This window comes from Protopterus annectens, chromosome 15.part0 (genome assembly GCF_019279795.1).
Source record: "Protopterus annectens isolate FY-2018-M chromosome 15.part0, PAN1.0, whole genome shotgun sequence".
NCBI classification, from domain to species: domain Eukaryota; kingdom Metazoa; phylum Chordata; order Ceratodontiformes; family Protopteridae; genus Protopterus; species Protopterus annectens.
Window position 1 is genome coordinate 258621331 of NC_056749.1, and position 25019 is coordinate 258646349.

At 43.4% G+C, this 25019-nt stretch overlaps 1 protein-coding gene across 1 annotated transcript in view; it reads right to left on the reverse strand.

Moving 5' to 3' along the window:
• ATRX (ATRX chromatin remodeler) overlaps nt 1-25019 on the reverse strand; it is a 3779564-nt gene that overhangs the window by 3662515 nt on the left and 92030 nt on the right. The gene's annotated exons all lie outside the window — the stretch shown is intronic.

Consider the following 25019-nt stretch of genomic DNA (forward strand, 5'->3'; position numbering starts at 1 on the left):
ATACGTTTCTTTCCTGTATACAGTAGAACTCAATACACCTGAAATAGATAAGTCAATTTTTGTGTCTAAAAAATTAATAGAGCTGCCACAGTTAGAGATAACTAGTTTAAGGAATTGTAAGCTATTGTTCATAGTAGTAATGAAATTGTTTAGGTCTGTCAAGCTACCCTTCCAAGCAAAAACTATGTCATCAATGTAACGTTTATACAATGTAACAGAATTAAAACCATGTAATTGCGTTAACTTTTCATTTTCCCAAGTAGACAGTACAAGGTTGGCAAAGGCTGGAGCTACTTTAGAACCCATAGCCACTCCTTTGGTTTGTTTGTAAATCTTATTGTTAAAATAAAAAAAGTTATTGTCAAGAACTATGTTCATTAAAGTGCAAACAGTATTAACTTTATCTTGTGAGAAGTTAGTGTATTTGTTTAAAAATAATTGTAATGATTGCATACCTTCAAGTATGAGAGATGTTAGTATATAATGCTTCCACATCAAGTGCAACTAGAATACAACTTGCTAATACATCTTTTTTTAGGAACAGTTCATGCAAAAAACACCATAATTCTTTTAAGTAAAATGTGGTGGTCTGCACAACAGGGTTAAGAATAGAATCCAGATATTCTGCAATCTTTTCAGTCTGTTTTTTTTTGTTGGAAATGATGCGGCGAAATGGTGGGTTATCCTTGTTTTTGTGAATCTTTGGTATGCTAAACAGTCTACCAAGATTGGGATATTCAACGGTCAAATAGATGAGTTCTTCTAGGGAAATGCAGTTACTAGTTTCAAGTTGTTTTAAAGTTTTATCTATGTAAGCAAAGTGTTTCTTAACTTTGTTGAAGTCAACTAACTGGAAATAGTCATTATCTTGTAAACTTTCCTCGATTTTAGAAATGTATAAGTCTTGCTCCATCAAAACTATGCCTGTTCCTTTATCAGCTCGCATAATGCAAAGTGTTTTATCATTGGTGAGTTCTGTAAGTGCTGATTTTTCTGCTGCTGAAATATTATACCATTTGTTTGCATTTTTTGAAGTACATAATTTTCTGATATCTCTTTCGCATACTTTGAGAAAAGTATTAACTGTGTTTGACAGTACTGGGTTATAAGTGCTTTTGGGTCTAAGACTAGTAAATTGAGAAGAATCTTCCTCAGAAGAATCTGAAATGTCTGTGTCATTAGCTGTCATAGCATGGTTGTTATGATGTAGCAAGTACAGGTTGATTTTTCTGGCATATAACCTTGAATCTAAAAGTAGATCAGGTAAATGGGCTCTCTGTGCTGGAATAAAAGTAAAGCCTTTTTGTAGTATTTTATAATGTTCTTGTGTAAACTGTCTGTTAGTAAGATTAAATACATTAAAGTTGATTTGTTGTAAATAATCTTTGAAGTCGTCGTTTAACTGTGAAGATGGTAATAACGTAGATGGAAATGTGGAAATTAACTGTGAAGACTGCTTCTTGTAATAATTCTGCTGCCTGTGTTTATAAATCTGCGCGTTCCTCTCCTTTTCTGTAAACCTGTTCCTCTCCCTCGTCCCCTGTGTGTATCTGAACTGAGAGGGTGGGGTTGTTGTTGTTCAACGTGGGGTTGGAGGAAGTGGTTTCGGGACAAAAAAACAGTAGAAGTAGATGTGTTGTGGTTTTCATTCAGGTTTTCGTTCATAATTTCAGTAGTAGTACTTTCCTTGATATTGGGAAATTCATTGGTGTAATGTGCGTTGTTAATGTTGGGGATGTGTCAGTTAACTCTGTCTGCATCAGAACTCATCGCTGGTCTGTTGTAATGGAAGCTGGATTGTTGATGAAACAGTCTATGAGAAGAATTATTTGTAGGTTGAAATTGTCTGTAATATGTATATTTTTAGGTTTATGTACAGAATTAATAACCTTTTTTGCAGGGTAGGCAATATGATTTTTATATTGGAACAGATCTCTGTGTAGTTTGTTTTTTTCTTTCAATCAAGGTGGTGACATGTCTGTCAACACGTTGACTGGTACCTTTGTAAAAGTGTTCGTAGTAGTGAAAGTCTGAGCAGTTCATAATGGTTGTATTAAGGCAATTTGTTCTCTCAGCGTTGATAATCTTTCCTTGTTATCTACATTAATGAACTGTAATGCTTGCAATCCCATGTTGTTGTACAGGTTTTTAAGGGCATCGTATAGTTTGGAATTTGTAATAGAATTATTAGGAAATGCAGTAAACCGTAGCCCTTGTGGGACTATTTGGTGGAATATGCAGGTATCTAAATATAGAATGTCATATTCTATACTTTTAAATTGTTTAAGGAGTATTTCTAGTTTGTAAATGTTAGACTTGCATGCATTGGTGTCAGGATTATCATAAGCTGATGTAGTGAAATGAGTGGGCATATCTGTAGTTCCGGTCATGAAAGGGTTACTTTCAGTGTTTGATTGCACTAAAGACAGTACATTATATGTCCAGTGTAATTTGAAGTAGAGGGATCTTGGTTAAAATAAGATGTGTGGTCTTCATAGTTCGTTCTTATTGTTGGAGTATTTCTGAATAAATTATCTTGGTTACTATTAGAGGTGGAGGCTTCATGGTTAGTCTTATTGGTGGAGGCTTCATGGTTGGTTCTGGGTACGGTAACATTTCTGAATTCATGCATAAATGAGCTAGTAGCATGGTTTAGTTCATTGTGATGTTTGACATCAGTTGTGAAGTTAAAAGGCTGTCGCAAGGTCATCTGTAATATATGCTGCTATATGTGACACTTGTAAAAGTTTCTACATAGGTAAAACATCCAGGAGACTTTCTGATTGAGTAAAAGAACACTTGGGTGCAATCAGAAGTCTCAACACCAATAATGCTTTAGCAAAACATAGCATTTACTGTAATGGTTTCACCAAATTCAAGTTTTTAATACTAGAAAAAGTTGACCCATTTTTTGGTAACTGATTTATTCCTTGAGTTAAAACTCAAATGGCAACTTTTACTTAATGCTGAAACTGCACCTGGTTTAAATGAACATAATAATATAAAATGTGCACTTAAATGGCATAACTAAATCTTAGAATGTTAGGGTTACAGATTCTCTTACATCACTTCATGTTTATTAATGTATTCTAATTACTCTATTCTAATTCCACAGTGACAATTCAAATCAAAACTGGCATGTTACTGCTTACTGTACTTCAACTATGAAAGTTGTTTATTGAATTCTAATGGTTACTGTTAGCTCACATGTTCTTATTCTTCATATCTATACCACTGTTATTAATTATATTGCATTCTGACGAAGTTCTGTTAACATTAAAGAACGAAAGCTTAATCATCAGTTTAGAGTCTCTAGTCATTTTTTGTCTTTTTATTTCCGTATATATAGAAGTTTAATTATAATAAGTACTTTTCTTCCAAGCCGTGGTTTTATAATATATATTTAAATTCCGCATTATTTTCCGTTTATTTTATTTAACATTCCATCATCATTCATCTTGATGGATGACAGCAACGACTCTGAACCTGGCTCAAGCAGCCCTGAACTAATGGATCTAACTACACATCCGATTCCACAGGAATTACAACTACTAATGTATAACCTCGAAGATACAACATTAAAAGCACAGGAGGCATTGCAAAAATATAATGACTATATGAACAGTCAAACTACTTCTCAATTAAAGTTAGTCCCTTCTACTACTATGGCTTCATTTAACACTGCTGCAATGATTAATGCTGCATCTATTCAAGCTCATTCGCAAACTGGCATTATTGGTAATAGTACTACATCAGCAACTACCGTGCCTACACCTCTGACTGTGGTAAATGCTCAAATTCCTTCAATGTATGCTCAGTGTAACACCACAGAATCAGCAGCTAATTTTAAAGCAGCAACATCTACGACCTTGCGACAGCCTTTTAACTTCACAACTGATGTTAATCACAATGAACTAAATCATGCTACTAGCTCATTTATGCATGAACCAATTATGAACCAATAAGCAGGACCCAAGACTTTAAATCAGGCCGACTGAAGGCTACTGCAAGCAGATAACCCAAATGTGATGACTGCAACAGTGAAACACAAAGAACATCTGCATAGTTTATATTAGGAGTTGAAAGCACAAGTACAAACGGTTAACATTTTATCAAATATAAGAATGACCGTGGGTCTTGAGAAATGTGCAAAAGCAGCATTTAAAACAGGAAAGCTGCAGCACCAAGGAAATATCAACCTGGAACAGGAATGCGATGCAAAGGAACTTGAACAGAACAAAGTGCATAAGTATTTGGGAACAGATGAAGGTGCAACAATAAAACAAATGCAAGTAAAGCTCAGTAAAGAATACTTCGCAAGACAAACGGATTGAAAACTGGCTTGACATGAAGGAATAAAGTCCAAGTAATAAATCAATTTGTTCTTCTTCTAACGTATAGTTTTGGCGTGACTGACTGACCACAAAAAGTACTGGATCGAATGGGCATGAATACAATAAAAATGCTTCATGCTTATCAAATGATATAAAAAACAGTCTACACGAAGATTACATATTCCTCACTAAGGAGGTATAAGCCTTCTAGAAATGTATCACATGTACATATCTGCAATTATGGAACTGCATACATATGTGCTGACCTTATCAGATCTAAACATAATGAAAGTTTTAAAACATGAGAAGTCCAAGATGACATCTTTGCTTAGTTTAGCAGAAGCATTTTGCTATCAAGTGGGGATGGAAACTAAATCAGAAGACAAAAATTAGTAATTCAATGTACCAAAAAAACAAAAGAAAGAATATAAGAAAAAGGACCAGATGAGAAGGAAAGAAAAGTGGAAAAGCCATAAAGACAACATCAAGTACTGATATCTCTTAGAACAACCCCATGTTGGCCAAGATTTGATGCAGGAATGGTTAAGGAGAGGTAAACTGAAACCAAACGATTAAAGGCTAATAATGGTGGCCCAAGATAGTGGACTATATTCACTTTAACATCGACCGAAAGGGTATGAGAAACAAATACAGGTTCTGTAAAAACTGCCAATAGACTTGACATCTTGTTTCTGGGTTTGATACACTCATGGCAAAGAGCCTGTATAAAGAAAGGTAAAATAACATGGCAAGCGTATTGTACTGGAGATTGTGCAAACACTACAATACTGAAGTAGCTGAGAAGCATTGGAAACATGACCCACAAAGCATTACAGAGAATGTGGACATTTACATCAGTTAGGATCACCCATTACAAACACTTCAAAAACAGATGGGAGAAAACCAGACATGGCAGTCTGTGAAAAAGACAAAAGCAACACTAATCACAACCACTGCTACAACAAATTAGTGTCTTATTTACACAAGACAGACCCAAATTCTTTTTAGAATCTGCAAGTAGAAATCACAGCAATGTGGACTCCAAAATGTTCCAAGTAGTAGTATAAATAATGGGTCTAATAAAAAACAATGTAGTTTCAAACTTGAATATGCTACGAGTACATGTAACCCCATATGCATTACAGAAGGCTTTCATCTAAAAGTCTGAAACCATACTAATTTTATGAACTCTAATAACCTGACATATGAATGGAGTCCATTCCCATCTTGGTACTGGAAACCCAAAACATTTGGAGAAATGAAATTGAAAGATACCCTTGCTTGTGGACTTCTCCCAAAATGAAATGTTTCCATACAGAAAAAAAGCAGCTCCCAACTGCCATCCAAACATTTGCACAAACCACCACACTATAAAGCTTTTACCTTTGGGGTATTTCATGTACAGGCAAGGCCAAGAAAACTGCCCTCATCCACAGACGTTTAATGGGAAGATACTTCCAGTGACCTTGAACATCCTGGATGCAGCAGACTTGAGTCAACTCTTCAGTCTTCTACAGGAGAGTCTGGAGTGACAGCTTACACTGGACAGCCAGTAAGCCAAGCACAGTAAAGTTTAGAGAGGTAATTGCCTTAAATGTTGACGACAACTATTCCAGTCTTCACTGTCTCTGTGGGTTATTCAGCCTTGACTAAAGTTCTCTGCTGCAGCTTTTCATTTCCCTTCTTCCAAATACAGTAATGAAACAAAAATAGAAGTTATGTTCTTACCATAACGTTCCATGTTAGTTGTCTTCTTCTCGCCTTCTTTCTTGCTGGATGGGTTCGGAGCCGATCCTCGGCTCCGACTCGGCCACTCTAAAAGCTCGAGAGTTGGTTCCACCGGCTTGAGGCTCCCCTTATATCCCACAACGCTAGGCGGTAATACCTCAGATCTCGTTTGTAAGCTAGGCCCAGCCAGGAGAAAAATCCAGAAACACTGGAAAGGGGAAAAAACACCTCTATAAAATGACAGAAGGAAGGTGACCCACAACCTGATGAGGGAATTTATACATAACACAGTATATACATATGCAAATAGAGGTGGTAGGAAAAGAAGGTCACAATCAAACTCCTCTAGGTCTGTCCAGGCTAGGGGGAAGGAGGGTGGGACGCAAGAAAGAAGGCGAGAAGAAGACAACTAACATGGAACGTTATGGTAAGAACATAACTTCTATATGTTAAGTTGTCTATCTCGCCTTCATTCTTGCTGGATGGGACCACGTTCCCTAGCACCTTGTCCCGGGTGGTCTATCGGAACAGACTCCTGAGTACAGTGGAACCAAAATTAGCTCTGTGTCTGGAAGCTAAGTCCAACTTATAATGAGAAATGAAAGTGTGAGGAGTAGCCCATGTAGCTGCCGCACAAATCGTATCAATAGGCAGCCTGTCTTGGAAAGCTATATTAGTAGCCAAGGCTCTAGTTGAATGAGCCTTAGGTTTGTTTGGTAACTTTAGATGCCTAATTTCATACACAAAGGAAATCAAGGATGTAAGCCATCTGGAGAGTGATACTTTCCAAACTGGAAGGCCCTTTCTGCCTTCTGCATAAGAAACAAACAGTTGGTCAACCTTTCTGGTCTGTTTGGTCCTATCCAAATACCACCTTAACTGTCGATGAACATCTAGCCAATGTAATTTCTGTTCAGACCTGTTAGAATAGTTAGGAAAAAACACAGGAAGGTCAATGTTTTGATTTAGGTTCGCCTGAGAGGCTACTTTGGGTAAGAAGGATGGGTTTGTCCGTAAGGATACCCTATCCTTATGAAACAAAAGATAAGGGGATCGACTGCATAGCGCATGAAGCTCCGAGACTCTTCTAGCCGAAGTAATGGCTACCAAAAAGAGCGTCTTCCAGGATAGCAATTTCACTGAACACGAAGCTGAAGGTTCAAAAGGGGGAAGAATCAAAGATGTGAGGACTAAGTTAAGGTCCCAAGAAGGAGGAGGATTTCTAATAGGAGGCTTGAGAAGAAAAACTCCCTTCAAAAAAGCTTTGCAAAGCTTGTGAGACATGGCAGAATCTGAGATTCCAACATGAAAGTTAGAAATAGCTGCCAATTGAACCTTAAGAGTAGAAGGACACGAACCTGCGTGGAAAAGTTCGGCTAAGAAATCAAGGACCGTTTGAATGGGAGCAGTGAAAGGATCTATGTCCCTTCCTTGAGCCCAATAGGAGAAACGTTTCCACTTACTAAGATAAATCTTCAGAGTGGAAGATTTATGGGAAGCTATTAAAATATCTTGAACTGAGTGAGATATTTGAGGAAGCCTGGCTAAGGTTGGAATTGGAGGAACCAAGCAGTAAGGTTCAGAGAGGGGAGGGAGCGATGTAACTGACGCGACTGATGGGTCAAAAGATCTGGAACTAGGTCCAAATGCCAGGGTTGCTCCAACAGAAAATGGTGCAGAAAGGGGAACCAAACCTGTCGAGGCCAGTAAGGGGCAATGAGGATCAATGAAGCTTTCTGAGCGATGGCTTTCTGTATCACTTGAGAAATTAGTGGGAAGGGAGGAAATGCATACAGAAGTCCCCGGGGCCAAACTTGGACTAGAGAGGCCCTGCTGGGATGGCCTGGTAGAGGAAAGAGGGTGAAATAATCTTTGCACTTGCTGTTTTGGGGAGTAGCAAAAAGGTCGCAGCAAGGCTGGCCCCACTTCAGAAAAATTTTCTCCAAGATGGAATTTTTCAGAGACCACTCGTGAGGCATGAGAATAGCTCTGCTCAATTTGTCCGCAATGAAATTGGACTTCCCGGGGATGTGCGTTGCTATCAGGAAACCGCTGAGAAGAAATCGCCCATTGCCACAGTCTGAGTGCTTCTCGACATAGGGGGTAGGATCTGGTTCCGCCTTGTTTGTTGATATACCACACTACAGACATGTTGTCCGTCTGAATTGCTATCGTTCCCATCAGAAGAGAGTCTTGAAGGGCTTGCAATGCTAAAAGCACTGCTCTCATCTCTAGAACATTTATATGCAAGTGGCGTTCGTATGGTTGCCATATGCCCTGGACTGTCCTGCCCTGATAATGCCCCCCCCACCCGATCAGGGAGGCGTCCGTTGTCAGAGTAGCAACTGGAGGGGGAGGGACAAAGGGTCTTCCAAGGAAGAGCTGGGGGGAAGAAATCCACCAAAGAAGATGATTCCTGCATGCTTGCGTTATCACAATGGTGTGGGACATCGGAAGTTGTTGGCATGACCATTGTGTGAAGAGCATCCATTGTAAGATTCTCATGTGAAATCTGGCCAATAGAAGTAGAGGGATAGCAGCCGCCATAATCCCCAGTACTTTTAGGACTAATCTGACTTGGATTCTGTTGCTGTGGAAAAGGAGAGACTAGTTTGTGTATGTCCGCTATCCTTCAGTCTGCGAGTCTCGCAGACATGCTGACTGTGTCTAGATTTGCGCCTATGAAGGTAATAGCACGACAAGGTGACAAAACAGACTTTTCGCAATTTATTGAGATACCTAGCTTTCGAAATAAGCGAAAAGTGTAGTCTCTGGCAAGTAGTAGAAGATGCTTGGTGGGAGCTATAAGGAGCCAGTCGTCTAAGTATGGAAACACCTGGAATCCTTAACGTCTCAGGTGAGAGGCCACCACTGCCATGCATTTGGTAAACACCCAGGGGGCTGTGGTGAGTCCAAAGGGCAGGGCTCTGAATTGAAAGTGACTGGTTCCCAGCCTGAAGCGGAGGAATCTCCTGGAGCGTCTGTTCATTTTTATATGATAGTACGCATCCTAGAGGTCTATAGAGCACATCCAGTTGTCCTTTCCCAATAGGGGTAGGATGGATTGCAACGTGACCATCAGAAATCTTGTTTTCTTGACAGACTTGTTCAAGATGCTGAGATCCAAAATGGGCCTCCAGTCCCCTGTTTTCTTTGGAACCAAAAAGAATTTGGAGTAGATTCCGGATCCTTGCTGGTCTGCTGGAACTGGCTGAATGGCTCTTTTTGCAAGCAACTTTGATATTTCTAACACTGCTTGATCCCTTTGAGCGGGTGGAAAATCTGGAAGGGACTTTTTTGATTGATTTGGAATGCGAAAGAACGGAATGGAATAGCCTTCGGAAATGGACTGTACCCACTTGTCTTGGGTTAGAGATCGCCAGGCTTCTGGGTACAGTGATAATCTTCCCCCAACTGCCTCCGAAGGTGGACAGTCGGGCAACACCTCAGGGATGCTGGAAGGGCTTATCGGAAAAGGTTTCTCGATTGCCCTGGTTCTGCGGACCCCCCCTGCCTCTAGGGCGACGTCTACCATTATTGTTCCTCCCTCTGCCTCTAGAGGGGAACCGACTCTGTGCGTCAGGCAAAGCCCCTTGAGATTGCTTGCGGAACCACATTTTTCCACTTTTCTGGCCCTTGGGGTAAGGCCTAGAAGGAGTAGAAAAACGGACTCCGATGGCAGAAAGAGTTTTGCCATCTGTCTCGCACCTTGTCAAGGTTTCTTTCACTTGAGGACCAAAAAGGGACGATCCATCAAACGGGGAATTAGTGAAAGACGTCTTAAAGGGATCCGCAAAATTGCATAGCCGCATCCAGGCATGCCGGCGTAAGGCCACACCTGTACCTGCGGCTCTGCTCGCTCCATCAGCCGCATATGAAAGAAGTCGCATGGAGGAGTTAGCTACCGAATTGAGGGTTGCCAGCTGAGCATTCATCTTATCCTGAAAACCCGCAGCTGTTGGATCCTTTAACATCTCACTCGCTTCCTTGATCAAGTCTCTTTGAAGACGAGTGAAATGACAGAGGTAGTTCAGCTAACGCATTGAAAAGGTCGCTGACGAAAACATCCGCTTCCCGTACCTGTCCATAGACCTAGATTCCTTGTTAGGAGGATGGACAGGTACTGAGGGATCAGCTAGTTCCTTCTTGGTGACAGCAGCTACCACCATAGCATCCACAGAAACACCTTTAGTCAAAAATAGTTTGTCTGCGGGTGCTGTAATAAACTTTGAAGGTCTCCTGGGGGTGGGGTCCACAGAGTCAGGAGCCGTCCAAGCCTTTTTTGCTACCACCTGCATAAGGGGGTCAAAGGGGGGGGGACACCCAGGAGGTGGAAGGGCGAGAGCCGAACGCCTCAAGATACACAGATTCATCCTCCGAAGGGTTAAGGGCTGGCCAATTCCCCCTCTGTTTTAGGATCTCCAGGATGTCTGCAAAGGAGACATCTTCAGAGGGGGAACGGGGGGAACCTTCAGAATCCTCTAAATCCGTGTCAGAGGTGACAGACTCAGGTGAGTCTATGTGCTTCCTCTTGCACTTTCTCTTCCTAGGGGGCTCTCCTGCTAATTCAGGAGAGGCCTCGGAAGAGGATGAAATCCCCACAGGGGATTCTTGAGGAGCTGGCTCTCTGCGGACTGGGAAGAGGGAGTGAGTAGAAATTACCTGAGGCACCGAGGAGGGAGGGGCGGACGGAGCCGACTGTGGAGTTGAACCAGGTTCCAACACACTCCGCATGACCTCAAAAGCACCCCTGTCAGGCAGAGCCAGAGGTCTCCGCTCCGAAGAGCTGAAAACCTCCCTCGGCACCGACAGTGATGGCTCCGAGGCCGATGTCGGAGCCGAACTCACCAGCACCGAGAGGGAGAGCGGGGTCGGACAAGGGTCCAATGCCACTCACCCCCTCGGAGCAGACGAGGGAAGTCCGGCGCCGAGATTCTTCCAATGAAGAAAACGGAGCAGACGACGGCGCCGAAGACAATTGTATCGGCTCCGACGCTGCCACAGTCTCGGGTCCGAAACGCCCCGGCTCCGAACTCAAAGGAGTCTGAGGAGGAATATTTTGAGAAATCGGATTAAGCATCGACTGTTGAGTCGGGCTCTGAAGCATTTGGGCCAGTGCCTCGGACTTAAGTCGACTCACTACCCTCTGAAGGTCATGGTCCGAAAGTCTCGACAACCTAGAGGAGTGAGATCTATGGCTCCATTCAGACAGCAAGGGAGGTGCTGGAGCCGAATGAACGGAGCCAAGAGACGGTGACCTAGACCTTTTCCTAGTTGTCGGTTCCGATAATTTTATCGGAGCTGACTCGGTGATTTCCAACACCTCAGCTCCGGCCGGAGCCGAGGGAACCGAAGAAATAAGAGTTCGAGTCTCATCGGCTCCAGCCGGAGCCGATGTTGTAGCAGACTTCGAAGCCTTAGGTGTCGACTCAGAAACTGGAGCCGACGACCTAGAAGGCTTGGAGGGTTTGCCCGAAGAAACAGTCGGGAGACCCTCAGGCTTTAATAAGCCTCGTAAAATAAGTTTATTTTTTCTTTCCTGCAGGACTCTAGGGCTGAAGCCATGGCATACAGCACAAGAGTCCTGCAGGTGTAAAGGTCCCAGGCAGTACACACAAGAAGTGTGACAGTCTGTCAGAGACATCTTCTGACAGCACGAGTCACACTTCTTAAAGCCTGAGACCTTTGAATCCTTGGACATTGTCAAGGAACGAAGTGTAACACCACACAAGCACAAACACACCGATTACACTATTCAGTAAAAATTAAACTAATAAATTTTAAACTAATAAAATTAGTTAGTTTTAAAATCCCTACAAGAAAACACATACACTCCAAAGCTAAGAGGGGATGGAAGGGCCCGAAGGCCTAGGGAAGAACTATTAAGTTCTTGAGGTAAAAGTGGAAGAAAAACAGGGAGGAAAGGATAAAAATCCACTAAACTAAGGGAATTATGAATAAAAAAACTAATTTAAAAGGGGTTTAATTAACTTTTAAACTGTTCTAATAGACTAACCTGAAGCCGGTTGAAACAACACACCTCGATCGCTGTAGCGGCAAACGAGATCAGAGGTATTACCGCCTAGCATTGTGGGATATAAGGGGAGCCTCGAGCCGGTGGAACCAACTCTCGAGCTTTTAGAGTGGCCGAGTCGGAGCCGAGGATCGGCTCCGAACCCATCCAGCAAGAATGAAGGCGAGATAGACAACTTAACATTAAGAAGTTATGTACTCACCATAACATTCCATATGAGTTGTTCATCTCACCTTCATTCTTGACTGATGGGTTTGGAGCCGATCCATCAGCTCCGGTACGGCCACATGCAAAGCTCGAGGTCTTCCAGTAGTTCGAGGCAAAGACTCTATCCCATGATGCACTGTGAATTACCTCAGATATTGTTTGCTGCGTGTACTACAACCAAATAAAATAGCTACCTCCTAAGGAAGGGAAGAAGAAATGAGCAACCAGAATGAGACCAACATCTAGATCAGCTATCAGTCAGGAGGGGGTAGGAGGGAGGGACGTATGAATGAAGGCGAGATGAACAACTCACATGGAACATTATGGTGAGTACATAACTTCTTAATGTGAATTTGTTCAATCTCGACGTTCATTCTTGACTGATGGGTAGTGACGTCCCAAGCACCAACAATCTCGGGTGACTCACAGGAGTACATTTTTCAGGACCGTGGACCCAAAGGAAGCCCCGTCTCTGGAGGCCTTATCAACTTTGTAATGAGTGATAAAGGTATGAGGTTTTGCCCAAGTGGCTGCTGCACAAAAGTTATCATGGGGCAGTTTGGCTGAAAATGCAGAGGATGTAGAAACTGTTCTGGTTGAGTGAGCTTTAATCTTGTGTTGCAAAGGCATATTAGTAGCTGAACAGACAAAGGTGATACAATCAGATAACCATTTAGACAGAGTTGTCTAGTCACTGGTCTACCTTTCCTGGATTCAGAGAATGAAACAAAAACCTGGTCTGATTTCCTGACATCTTTTGTTCTATCCAAATTAAATTTGTGCCGTCTGTGAACATCAAGTTTATGCACCATATACTCCAACTTGTTGGAATGATTACGGAAGAAAACTGGTAACTCATTAACTTTAATACTGGTTTCTGAACAAACTTTGGACAAAAAGGAAGGATTTGTCCTAAGTGATACTCTGTCAGCATGAAAAATCAAATGAGGGCTGACAGATAAAGCCTGAAGCTCCTACACTCTGCAGGCAGAAGTAACAGCTAATAGAAAAATGGTTTTCTGCGACAAATATTTGAGGTCACAAGATGATGCTGGTTCGAAAGGAGGAAAAATTATACGTGAAAGCATAAAATTTAGATTCCATGGAGAATATGAAGTTTTCACAGGGGATCTCATGTGAAATGTCCCCTTGAGAAAGGCTTTGGATAACTTGAGACATTTAACCAGTCTATCCCCAAGGTGAAAATTACATATAGCAGCCAACTGAACCCGAACTGTTGCTGCTGCCTCTCCTTTGTTAAAAATCAGTCAAGAATTCTATTATGGATGTCATGGAGGCTTATTAAGTATCAATATTATGCTTAGAGGCCCATATGGAAAATCTCTTCCACTTACTAAGATGTAATCTTCTAGTGGACGGCTTAATGGAAGACAAAAGGATCTGTTTTGTCTCGCTGAAAGTTATGATACCTGGCTATGAGGGGAACTGGAGCATCCAAGCTGTCAGCTTCAAAGACTGCAGAGAGAGATGAAGATCCCTTGATGGTTGTGTCAGGTGGTCTGGAACTGGGTCCAGAATCTAGGGATCCTCAAAGAGATTACGTTGAAGGAATGGGAACCAAATCTGCCAAGGCCAATGAAGGGCTATAAAGATGATGGTCCTTCCCAGGGATTTTGCTTTCTGTAGAACCTTGGGTATCAATTGTATTGGTGGAAATGCACAGAGGAGACCCAGGGGCCAATTGTGTACGAGTGCGTCCCTCGGGGCTTCTCCCGGAGGGGGAATCAGGGCAAAGTTGCTTCTGCATTTTGTGTTGATGTGACTGGGCAAAAAGGTCGCAGCAAGGCTGGCCCCATTTGCAGAAAATCCTGTCCACAATGTCCTTCGAGGGACCACTTGTGTGGCAACAAGATTGCCCTGCTTAGTTTGTCTGCTATCACGTTGGATCTCCCTGGGATGTGCGTTGCCAACAGAAAGCGATGTGAGGAAACAGCCCACTGCCAAACTCTGAGGGCTTTTCGGCAAAGGGGGTAAGATCTGGTTCCTCCTTGCTTGTTCAATTACCAGACTACTGACATTGTCTGAATCGCAATTGTTCCTAGTGGAAGAGAGTCCTGGAAGCACTGCAATGCCAAAAGTACTGCTCTCATCTCCAGAACATTGATATGCAAGTGTGACTCCTGATTGGTCCATGTGCCTTGGGCAGTCTTTCCCTGAAAATGCCCCCCACCCCATCAGGGAAGCATCCATGGTCACAATAACTACTGAAGGGGGTAGAACAAACAGGCGTCCTATGGTGACATGAAAAGATGTCAAGCACCACTGGACATCTTTCTTGCAAGAGCTTGTAACCAATATTGTGTAGTCCATGGGTAATTCCTGCTAAGACCATTGCGTTAACAGCCATTGAAGGATCCACATATGCATTCTTGCTAATGGTATGGCTAGGATTGCTGCCACCATCATACCCAATACTTTCAGAACTTCTGAAGTTGGTGCCCTGTCATTCAATACCCATGTGCTGACGAAGGAAGACTAATTCGACAGGTAGCCCTTAAGAGTGGTGGTTGAGGGTCTAGCTTTGCCCCGATAAAAACGATATGCTGCTATGGCAACAAGACAGACTTTTCTGAGTTGACCGTAATACCTAGATGATTGTAGAGTGACAATGTGTACTCCTATGCCTGAATAAGTTGATGCCTGGTGGTGGCGGTAAGGAGCCAATCGTCTAGGTATGGAAACTCTTGGAATCCTAGACTCCACAGGTGAGCAGTGACCACTGCCATGCATTTGGTGAACACTCTGGGGGCTACAGTGAGACCAAAAGGCAGGGCTCGAAACTGAAAATGATTGGCTTCCAACCGGAAACGCCAGTGATTTCTGTATGGCCTGGCCATCTTTATGTGGTAGTAAACATCCTTGAGATCTATAGAGCACATCCAAATGTCTTTCCCTAGGAAGGGAAGTATAGACTGAAGCATGACAATCCAGAACTTCTCTTTCTTTACATATTGGTCGTGTCTGCTGAGGTCCAAAGTGGGTCTCCAGTCCCCCATTTTCTTTGGAACCAAAGAGAATAGAGTAGGTTCCGAATCCTGCTTGGTCTGCTGGGACTAGCTGGATGACTCTCTTGTAGCAACTTTCGGACCTCTAAAGTTGCCTGTTCCCTGTAACTGGGTGGAACATCCGGGATTCTACTTATGGATGGAGGGGGTGTGGTGAAAGGTATGAAGTAACCTCTGGAAATTATACTTTGTACCCAGCTGTCTTATTTCTTGCCAGACCTCTGGGTACAAAGATAAGTGACCCCAGACTGCCTCCAGAGCAGGACAGTTGGGGCCTCCTTTCAGGAGCACTGGTAGGGTAGCCCAGAGAAGTGATCTGTCACAATGATGTTGCAGACCCCTCTGCCGCGAGGGTGGTGTCTCCCACTATTACCCCCCTCCTTTGCCCCTGGAGGGGGGTTCACCACGTGTGTCCTGAAAGGTTCCTTGGGCTTTGCGGAACCACATTTTTCCTCCCCTTTGACCTTTGGGATAAGGCCGGGTAGGGGTGGGAAAACAGACTCCAATGGCAGAGTCTTTCCCTCCTGTTCACACCTGGTCAAGGTTTCCTTCAATTTGGCCCAAAAAAGGGATGAGCCTTCAAAGGGGGTGTTAACGAAGGATAACTTGAAGGGCTCCACGAAGGAACAAAAGCGCATCCAGGAATGTCTTCCAAGAGCGATTCCTGTACCCCCTGCCCTACTCGTTCCATCAGCTGCACAGGATATGAAACGCATGGATGAGTTGACAATAGAAGTTAGGATAGAAAGCTGGGCAGCAACGTTATCAGATACACCTGCAGCTGTACCCTGAAGAGCATCTCCGAAAGGAAATCTCTTTGCAACCTAGTAAAACGGGTTGAGTAGTTCAGTGAATGGAGAGCAAAAGTCGCTGAACAGAACATGCATTTCCCGTATCTATCCATGATTCTAGACTCTCTATTAGGAGGATGGATAGACGAAGTCTCAGACATTTCCGTTTTGGTGGCCGCTGCCACCACCATGGCATCATTGGGAACTCCTTTTGGTAATAATGTTTTGTATGGTGGGGCTGATATATACTTGTCAGGTCTCCAAGGGACAAGTTCTACGGACTCTGGTGACTCCCACGCCCTTCGAAGAAACCAATTGCATGAGCTCATCGAAGGGTGGAGAGACCCAAGGGGTGGAGGGTTGAGAACCGAAAGCCTTCAGGAGAACTGACATCCTCAGTACGGCTTTTGGACTGCCAATCACCCCTCTTCTGCCTAAGGATCTCAAGTATCTCAGCAAAGGAGATATCCTCAGAGAAGGAACCATCTGACTCATCCAAGTCAGTGACAGATGTTAGACACTCCTGTGGGGCGTCCAAGTGTCTCCTCTTGCACAATCTCTTCCTGGGAACCTCCTCAGTGGGAGCTTCTGGGGAGGTCTCGGAAGAGCAGGAGGCACCCTGTGGGGGTACCTGGGGCTCTACACTTTGCCTGGATGATTGAAGCAGAAGCGGACGCAAGCGCTTTAGGGGTTGAGGAAGCAAGGCCTGAATTAGAGGATGTCTTGGGGGACAAAGCTCTCCTTACGGCTTCAAAGGCACCATGGCTCTGATGGGAAGAAATCGAAGGATCCAAGGGAACCGACAAACCCTCCCGCACCAAGGCAGTGAACTCAGAGCTGGAGGTAGGAGCCGAGCTCATCCAAGCCGAAGCCCCGAGAGGAAGAGTCGGCACTGACAAGTCGGTCCAACTATCCTCCCCAGATCTGACTTAAGTGTCGGCTCCTAGAGTCCCCGGTCGGCACCAAGGATGTCAGAGCGGATGGAACAAAGGACACTGGATCAGGTCTCTGCTCCGAAGGCTCCAAGATCAACAGGTCTGCTTCTTCTGGCTCCAAAGGGCTGATACGGCTCGGAGGAGGAGTAGCTAAAGCAGTAGTAGTGATCTTCGGCTCCGAAGCCACTTGGGTCAGACCCGAAAATTTAACAAGGTCTGGTGCCTGTAAAAGCTTCTGCACCAATCTATCCATATCTGAAAGGATGACAGATTATCTAGATGAAAGTACAGATGGTGACGACTGGAGCAATGGTGACTGAGGCACTTCGAATACCAGCTCCAATGCTGTGTGCCAGCTCTGAAAAGAAAGATGGCTCAAAATCTATGGAGCCGATGTCGCAGAATAATCAGATTTTTTCTATTTTTTTGAATGCTTGGAGTCCTTAGATTCAGCAGATGACTTAGAGGACTTGCTGGCCACATCCTGGTCACTCAAAGCCTCTTGAAAGGGGTGTTTAAGCAAGCCCCTATCCATTAACTTCCTTTTCCTTTCTAACAGAACCCTGAAAGAAAAGGAATGGCAGATACCATAAGATTCTTGCAAGTGGACAGCCCCCAAGCAATATACACATGTAACATGTTCACCAGTAGCTGACATTTTCTGGTTACAGTCCGGACATTTTTTAAAACGGGACTTTGGATGCTTTGCCTCATCATCCGTCATGATCCCACTCTGAAAACACACGCAGATTAACAACTAGTACATATTTAGACTAATAAGATCTAAGCACACACAAACACACAAAAGAGCCTAAGCTAAAGGTATCCAAGTACTATACTAATTACAAAACACACACAAATTAACAATGAGTATAAATTTAGACTAATACTCTCTAAACGTGCAGACGCACACACACACACACACACACACGCACACGCACACACACACACACACACACACACAAAAAAGAGACTAAGCTAAAGGTATCCAAAACTACTACACTAATTATAACTAAGCAACCACACAGAACTTTAACAATATACTATATCCAAGAACTAGACCAACATACGAGGCCAAAAATTTAAAGAGGCAATATATAGAAATATGTATATAAAACAAATGGGAAGGGGATTGCAACAGAGCTATAAGAGCTCAATAACTACCTATATCCAAAAAATACTAAAAGTATGCAATAAAGACTAAGAGAATTTTTAAAAATTACTGGCCCGAGCTTCCACTGGAACCTCCAATCAGATGCCATGGCAAACTAGATCTGGGGAAATTCACAGTGAATCATGGGATAGGGGCTTGGCCTCGAGCTACTGGAACACCTCGAGCTTTGCATGTGGCCGTAACTGAGCCGATGGATCGGCTCCGAACCCATCAGTCAAGAATGAATGGCGAATTTGAAAAACTTCACATCCGGACTCATATGACAGTATGCATATTTATTTATTCAGCTGCAGGCTATTCTCTTTGGGCAAGACAGCCATCTTCAGAAGCTACTGAAAACATAGTGTCCCTTCAAACGTTCATCAAATGAAAGAAAAGTACATCCCCCTCCCATCTAAATGAGGGTGACATTTTACTTTTCTCAGCTGCTTTCACTTCTCTGAAAAACAGTCCCAAAGTATGAGATGCTAGGTTCCACTGATGTACGATCAATTTCTATTATGAATGCATATCAAGACTTAATGCTGCACTCATGACATTCTCTCTTCCTGCCATCAGGACCATGTCCAGGCAAAAAGGTTAGTCCACCATACACAGTCAAGGTGAAAGACTACATCCATGACAATACTGCAAAAGATCCAGGGCATCTTTAACACGTAAGGTGTTTACCAGTTTTACTAAAAAATAGGACCTTTTCCTTGCAACATGTTAATCCATAAAATACCATACTGCTATGACTGTTGATCACAGGCCAAATGGGGCTGTGGATTTTCTCTTTTCAAAACGTACTATCTATTACAAAGTACAAGTGTAAAATATTTAAATGCAAAAGAAAAGGCAAACACCAAGATGAGCAGGACAGAATACCCTACTATGACAGCTCAGTCATTTATTCAATGCCTGTACGGATTGAATACCTACTGCGATATAATTCTGACAGACTGCTCTGGAAGGTTTACCTCAGATAAGTGCTGCATGCTTAAGAAACAGGTTCCGCATTGGGCATCCCAATCCAAATTGCAATTCAAAAATGAACTTAACCACAATCACTGCCTCACACTGTATAGAATGAACGTCAATGTATGCAAGTAGAAACCACCACTGTTCTCAGGTTTCTTCCAGCTTTCCCTGTTAGGGGTCACCACAGCGGATCATCTGTCCACTCATGACTGGCAGTGGAGTTTTACAGTGTCGAGTTGCCAGCCCGGCACTCAACCTTCAACAGAAGGCACACACACCCCTAATGGCCAGTTTAGTGTGCCCAATCCACCTACAGCATGTCTTTGGGATGTGAGGGGAAACTGGAGCACCTGGAAGAAACCCACACAACCACAGGGAGGACATGCAGACTCCACACAGAAGGTACCCCAGCCAAGGATTGAACCGGAGAACCTCTTGCTGTGAGGCGACAGCACTAACCGCTGCACCATCGTGGCCCTGTAAATCACCATATCAATTTTTAGAAATAGTCACAAAACACATCCCCGTTCTTTCACCAATGCAGTTCCAACCAATTAGTTGCAAAGGAAACTGAGCTAGTCCAAATTTATTATGAAATAAATCCTTGATCATTTCCATAGCAATGTATCAGCTTCACTCAATTCAAAGTGTCTAGTCTTTTTTTTTTTTTTTTTAAACTTGCTACACCTCCAAAATGACCAGGATGGTGACAGGTTTTAGGAAACTGTCAAGTGTTTCTTTTACTAATTTAATATATTAATAGATTCGCGCATGAGGAGGAGGATGTCTCTTGATATGAGCTGTAGACAAGGAAAATATCTACAGAAAAGGGGATGTGTTGCATTAAGTGAGGCATGGATAAAAGTATGAGCTAACAAACGTCCATTACATTCCACTCAACTAATGCATGATCCAGCCTGTCCACTTCTATTACAGGACTGACTATGATCAAGCAACACACTTCTACAGTGCCATCTTCCCAAATGGAATGGCAACAGAAAGGTTCCAGTCGACTTGTGGGTGCTTACAAGCATTCCTGACCTCATACCAAACTATCCCTCTTTGGAAGTAGTAAAGGGGCCATCTGCCCCTCCCCCTTGTGTTGCTTTTGGTCACAAAAGACAAGGAAACAATTACATCCAGAGGATATGAAGTACTCACTCCCATACTCTATCCCATCCTTAACTCTTGCCTATCACCATATCCTTTAAAAAAAAAACAGCAGCAAGCAAAGATGTAAAGAATTTTCTAACAAAGACTCAAAACATCCCAAACAAGCCACAGAGATCAATCCAACCTTGCATACTTACCTGAAAAATGGATGTGTTCCTTGGATACTGAGCATGCCTACCTCCACACAAACAGCCAAAGAATCCAGAATGTATCTTCATTTCAGTTACAAGCCAAGTTGTTTTATAGGAGGTTACTAGACTAATGGACCTAGGGCTTTTACAAGCCTAACCATGTTACACCAGTGCTCCCTAGATGACCTTTGTTTGATGGAAGTTACTTGCAGTGAGCCCCTGCCGTGAGGAACATAGGTGCCACCCCGGGGGTGAATTTACGGTCTCCTATCCAATTGTCTAGGCTGCACCTGAACAGGGTAGCTGAGAAGCTCTGATTCACATCAACTGGGAGTTTATTCCAGAGAACCTGGAATCGTAGAGATGCAGCTCTCTCTCTAAAGCATGTTCCGTTAATGTCATAGGCTAGGTTTTGATCCCTGGACTGAGTGACTCTTTGTCCTACTTAATGCGGATGTACAGCATTTCCGTTAGGGCAGGGTCAAAGACTGCTCTTGTAGGCCATGCAAAAGTTGCTTCTCAGCAGCCAGTAAGATACAGAGTACAATGACAGGGCTTTCAATCTTTCCATTTAGGTTATGTTAACTTTCTTGGTGAGAAACCTTGGTGGTGTCTACAGCTGCTGCAGGTGTCTGGTGAGGTCCATGCAAAAAACGTTGCACTCTATTAGTGGTCTGATGAGGGTCACATACAGAGGAGGTATAACATGCTTAGTCTTTGATGCGATGCCCTTAACTATGAGATATGCAATGTAGAAGTCTTTCTTTACCTCTGAGAACACATGGTGATCAAAGTTTAGAATGCTATCAACATGCGTTCTCAAATCTCACACCACTGGGTCTGTACTGAAGGGGGTGCTGTCAATACTGTAATCTGCAGGGACTTCCTCTTTGCTAAAGAAGATAATGCACTTTTTTGCATTTTTTATTCCGTGGCTTTGGCATCAATCATTTGTCTATGTTAGCCCGTTTTGTAATATGTTAACATCATTTGGTGACTTGATGATTGCACCCAGTTTGCTGTCAGTGAACCTGGTAAGACACATGCCATCTTTCACCTGGACTTACGAGAAACAGATTCCAAACAGTACAGTACCCAGCACATATCCTTGCGGTACGCCACAGTCAACGGGTCAAATGGCAGAGGTGGAATCCTCAACTTTGACAGTACGTGTTTAGTCGGTAAGCTAGGTGGATAAACATCTAGTGACGTATGGGTTAATCCTTAGCTGAGAGTTTCTCAATGATACAGGAGTGGGGGATTGTGGCAAAAGCCTTGGCCAAGTCACAACTTTGCTACCTAGTTTCATTGCAGTCTCCAACGTGTTCACCAAATGCACACAGGCTGTAACAACCTGACCGAGGTTGCAGACAGCCCAAACATTCCCTTAATTAGAAGGCTAGATTTCAGTTGCTCCCTCTGTACCAGACATGATCAAACCTCAAGGGTTTCTGATCATGCTGTCGCAATCTATCTGAAATATAAATGTCTCACAAAAAAAGTGTCTAGTATTAATATTCTTTCATGCAGTTATGATAGTGAGGATTCATAAATCCTGAGTCTGAGGAATGACATCCAACCTGTCAAGAGAAATTAGAATATCAAGGAAAGTACAGTTGAAGAAAAGTACAGTTTTGTACTTACCATAAATGTAGATGTCCGATAGATATGCAACTGCAGTCCTGACATATGGGTTGTCCTGCATCAGGCAGCCCTTCGGTCGGCCGGATTCCAAAGTCTGGGTCCGGCGTCGGCTGATGTCGCCCTTTCCCCGAAGTCAGAGCGACTGGGGTATAAAAGCATCAGTCGGCGCCATCTTCTTCAGTGTTTCTTGCCCCAGATGCCAGGTGCCCTCCAAGGAAGGCTAAATTTAGAGAATGGATAAAAAATTCCAGACATGCACAACAGTAATAAACAGATACACCATAAAAGATATCCCCAGCTAATTTGAAAAGGGGAGTGGACCCAAAAAGGAGAATTTACAGAGGGGTAGGAGGGAGGGAAAACCTGACTGCAGTTGCATATCTATCGGACATCTACATTTATGGTAGGTACAAAACTGTACTATGTCCTTCAAGAATGCAACTGCAGTCCTGACATATGGGTTGAATACCATAGCCAAGCTGGGGGTGGTAGGATCTAAGAAAAAGATGGTGTAGCTAAAAAGCCCTGCAGGACTGCCGAAGCAAATCCTGCTCGGTTTCTGGAATATAAAGGCAGGTTGTAGTGTTTGGAAAATGTATGCACGGAGCTCTATGTAGCAGCTTCTAGAATGTCCTTTGTAGCCACCCCTCTTAGAAAGGCTGTGGAGGTGGCTATAGCTCTGCTGGAGTGTGGCCTGATATTGGCTGGCACACCTTTTCCATGGAAAGAGTAACAGAATCTGATGCAATGTCCAATCCATTTTGAAATTGTTTGTTTGGAAATTGCCTTTCCTTGTACTCCAGCAGCGTAAGCTACAAATAGTTGGTCAGACTTTCTGTTGGCCTTTGTTCTGTCCAAGTAGTAGCACAATTGTCTGTGTATGTCCAAAGTGTGCAGCAGCTTTTCTCCTTTATTTTGAGGCCTGGGAAAGAGTAGGCAGGTGAATTGCTTGATTTAGAGACACCCTGGATATCACTTTTGGCATGAATGAAGGATTGGTTCTTAAAGAAACTCTGTCCTGATGAAAAATGAGAAATGGAGGTACTGCCATGAGGGCCTGTATCTCAGACTCTTCTTGCTGAAGTAATTGCCAACAAGAAAACTGTTTTCCAGGAGAGAAATTGCAATTCTGAAGATGCTGCTGGCTCAAAGGGAGGAAGAGTTAATTTTTCCAAGACGAAGTTGAGGTCCCATGCAGGCACTGGTGGTTTTCTGGGAGGTTTGAGATTCTTTATCCCTCTTAGAAACTGTCTTAGCAAAGGATGTGAGAACACAGGTGGGTCAATTGTATTTTGCTGAAATTGCTGAAGTGTGTATTTTTATGGAAGAATATGAAAGGCCGCTATGAAGCATTTCTGCCAAGTATTCTAGTATCTGTGGGATGCTCATTACTGATGCATCCTGACCCTTGTTGGCATTCCAGATGTTGAATCTCTTCCATTTGGCTGAATAAGCCTTTCTGGTGGAAGGTCTGCGTGCTTCCAGTAAGATCTCTTAAACTTTTTTGGAGAGAGAGATATGGGGAGTAGTCATGGAACCCTCCAAGCTGTCAGCTGCAATGTTTGCAGACTGGGATGAAAAGTCCTGTAATTGTGCTGAGTTAGAAGCAGAGGCCATTGAGGCAGGGGCCACGGCTTGGTGCGAGTTATGCTCCTTAGTAATGGTGTGTCTTGAGCAGAACTTCTTCAGATGATGACTGAGGTGCGAGGCAAAGAGATCTATGTCCGGCCTTCCCCATGCATGAGTTATTTGTGAAAAAATGTCTGGATGCAACATCCATTCATGCGGGTCCAAGATGTTTCTGCTTAGACTGTCCGCCAGCACATTTTCCTTGCCTGGAACAAACTGGGATTGCAACTGTATGCTCAGTTTCCGGGACTTTTCCCAAAGAGTCATTGTTAGTCTGCAGAGGGGGTAAGAATGAGTGCCTCCCTGCTTGTTTATGTACCACATAACAGTGGTGTTGTCTGTCTATTAGCAGATGACCTTGCTGTAGAAATTTTTCGAAGGCCTCTATTGCATGAATCACTGCCAACATCTCCTTTTGATTGATGTGCAGATGCACTTCCCGGGGTGCCCATTGCCCTTGAATGCATCTGCCCTCCATGTGCGCCCCCCCATCCATGATCTGAGGCGTCCGTTGTAATGGTTTGGCTTGTTTGAGGCTTGTTGAAAGACATACCTTTGTTCAGCTGGCTTGCTTGTGCTCCTCACAAAAAATCCTTTTGTAGACATGGAATGAGTGGGATAGTTGCTTCTAAGTTGTGGCTGAGTTGAGACCATAAACTTTTTAGGTACCATTGTAGTTCTCACGTGTAGTCTTGCCAGTGGAATTAGAAGAATGCAAGATGCCATGAAACCCAGGGCCTGCAGGATTTTCCTTGCAGTCAACTGGGTGTGCGTTGCTAGGCTTTTGAAGTAATCTGGTAATTGTTCTTGTTTTTCTTCTGTGAGGAAAGCCATCTGTGAGTTTGTGTCCAGTTTGGCTCCTAGAAAAATTATTTGTTGGGATGGCAGTAGTCTTGATTTTTGAATGTTGACTGTGTATCCCAAAGCCTGTAGTAAGTGAATGACATAGTCCAAGTTTCTTATCAAGGCTCGTTTGCTGTCCGCTTGTATAAGGCAGTCGTCCAGGTAAGAGTATATTTGTATCCCCTGGAGTCTGCAATGTGCAATTACTGATGCCAGGCATTTTGTGAATACTCTGGGCGCAGTAGATAAGCCGAAAGGCAATGCTGAGAATTGATCATGCTCTGACCCTGCAAGAAATCTGAGGTATCTTCTGCAACTGTGTCTGATTGGGACATGCAGGTATGCCTCCTTGAGGTCCAGAGTAACCAGCCAAGACCCCTTGCCCAGCATGGGAAGAAGTTGCTGTAACG